At 43.9% G+C, this 2,500-nt stretch overlaps 2 protein-coding genes across 2 annotated transcripts in view; one reads left to right on the top strand and one right to left on the bottom strand.

The window, feature by feature from the left end:
- LOC147020068 (tetraspanin-12-like) overlaps positions 1-2,500 on the bottom strand; it is a 153,498-nt gene that overhangs the window by 23,428 nt on the left and 127,570 nt on the right. The gene's annotated exons all lie outside the window — the stretch shown is intronic.
- Positions 1-2,500, top strand: part of RPAP3 (RNA polymerase II associated protein 3) — a 111,334-nt gene that overhangs the window by 72,555 nt on the left and 36,279 nt on the right. The window lies entirely within an intron of this gene.

The raw sequence follows: 2,500 nt of genomic DNA, 5'->3' as shown, positions 1-2,500 counted from the left end.
GCAGTAAGTAGTATATTGCGATTAGAATGGCGAGAAAAAGACAATTAACAAAGGAAGACAGACAGACCATTATAACCCTTAAAAGTGTAGGTCTTTCCTTTCAAGAAATTGCAAAGAGGTCAAGGTGTCGGTGAGTACCGTTTCCTACACCATTTAAAGGCACTTGGAAACTGGAGGAAACTCTGACAGGAAGAGGTTTGGCAGAACCAAAGCCACACTACAATCAGAAGATAAGTTTCTGAGAGTCAACAGCTTGCGTGATAGGCGGCTCACAGGACAGCATCTTCAAGCACAGTTTAACACTGGTCGAAGTAAGGAAGTCTCAGTTTCAACTGTGAAGAGAAGACTTCGAGCTGCAGGTTTGACAGGTCGAGTGGCAGTAAGAAAGCCATTGCTAAGATAACAAAATAAGAAAAAGAGGCTTGCCTGGGCCATGAAGCACCGCCAGTGGACTACTGAAAACTGGAAGAAGGTCTTATGGACCGATGAATCAAAATTTGAAATCTTTGGTTCAACACGCAAGGTTTTTATATGCCGTCGAGTAGGCGAAAGGATGGTTCCTCAGTGTGTGACACCAACTGTCAAACATGGAGGAGTAAGCCTGATGATCTGGGGCTCTTTTGCTGGATCCAGTCGGCGACTTGCACAGAGTGACTGGCACCCTGAATCAAAGGGCTACCACAGCATTTTTCAGCGCCATGCAATACCCTCTGGTCTACGCCTATTTGGTCAGGGGTTCATCCTACAGCAAGATAACGACCCAAGACATACCTCCCGGCTATGTCAGAACTACCTTAGAAGAAAAAGAACAAGACTGTAGGCTTCAAATCATGGAATGGCCAGCAGTCTCCAGACTTAATCCCCATCGAGCTAGTTTGGGATGAACTGGACAGAAGGGTGAAAGCAAAGCAACCTACAAGTGCAACACATTTGTTGGAACTTCTACAACAATGTTGGGAAGAACTTTCTGAACAATCTTTGATTTCCATTGCAGAAGGAATGCCACGAGTATGTTCGGCTGTTATATCTGCAAAAGGTGGCTACTTTGATGAGTCAAAAATTTAAATTAAATTTTGTTCAACAAAACGATTCTATGATTTATTTTTTATCTGCAATTGTTTATTTGTTCTGTGCTCTAATTTCAGAGTACATTGAAACATTAAACTGCTGAAATTTCAGTAAAAACTGGAAAAATGGGAGTGTTCTTGAACTTTTCACCGGTCGTTTATATATATATATATATATATATATATATATATATATATATATATATATATATATATATATATATATATATATATATATATATATATATATATATATATATATATATATATGAGGTCCGTCTAAAAAGTAACGGGACTGACTTCATAGAAATTTTATTCCAAAAAATATATTGAAATCACAACTTGTCCCCTTCAAAATAGTTCCCCTCCAGTCTCGCACACTTGTCGATCCTCTTCTTCCATGCTTCGATGCACCCCCCGGAAGGCTTCTTCTGGAATCCTCCAGAGCTCGGTCATCACGGTGCTTTTGATGGCCTCCACATCAGGAAATTGGGTCCCCTTGATCACCCCCTTGAGCTTGGGGAATAGGACAAAATCACAAGGAGCCAAGTCTGGCAAATACGGGGGTTGATTCAGAGTTGGCACGTTCCTCTCCGCCAGAAACTGTTGGATGCTCAGGGCACTGTGAGCAGGGGCGTTGTCATGGTGGAGCACCCAGGCGTTGTTCTCCCACAGATCCCTCCTCTTGTCCCAGATTGATCTCGCCGGAGGATGTCCTTGTAGATGTATTGATTCACTGTTTGACCCTGTTGTAGAAACTCGAAGTGGACGATGTCCTTGATGTCAAAAAACACGATGAGCATCACCTTGACCTTCGACTTCGACATCCTTGTTTTCTTTGGTCTTGGCGATGCTGGGCTTTTCCACTGATGACTCTGCCGTTTGGCCTCGGGATCATATTCGAATATTCATGATTCATCGCCAGTAATGACTCTCCCGAGCAGGTCTGGATCGTCCTCGAAACGCTCAATAAATTCTTGACAGACAGTGACTCTTTGCTGTTTCTGGTCCTTGGACAACAGCTTGGGGGCCATCTTTGCGCACTTTGCGCATTTCGAGATTTTCAGTGATGATGCTCCAGACAGCGTCCTTGTTGATGGAAAGTTCCTCAGCAATCATCCGCACCATGAGTCGACGATCTGCGTGCACCATCTGCTTCACACGCTCGATGTTGTCCGCCGTTCGGCTCGTTGAAGGTCTTCCAGACCGTGGATCATCTTTAACCTCCTCCCATCCCTCTTTGAACCTCTTGTGCCATTCAAATGCACGTGTACTTGACATCGTTTCTTCCCCGTAGACTTGCTGCAGCATTGCGAAGAATTCGGAAGGTGTTTTGCCAAGCTTGGCAAGAAACTTCAGATCGGCTCTCTGCTCACGACTCATCGCGCGGCGACTCAGACTAGACAACGTGTAAAGCACGACCTGTAAAAAAA

This window comes from Eptatretus burgeri, chromosome 9 (genome assembly GCF_056783735.1).
Source record: "Eptatretus burgeri isolate ZD-2024b chromosome 9, Ebu_testis_v1, whole genome shotgun sequence".
In the NCBI taxonomy this organism is placed as follows: Eukaryota; Metazoa; Chordata; class Myxini; order Myxiniformes; family Myxinidae; genus Eptatretus; species Eptatretus burgeri.
The sequence above is the reverse complement of the archived record's forward strand: the minus strand, read 5'-3'. Positions and strand labels throughout refer to the sequence as shown.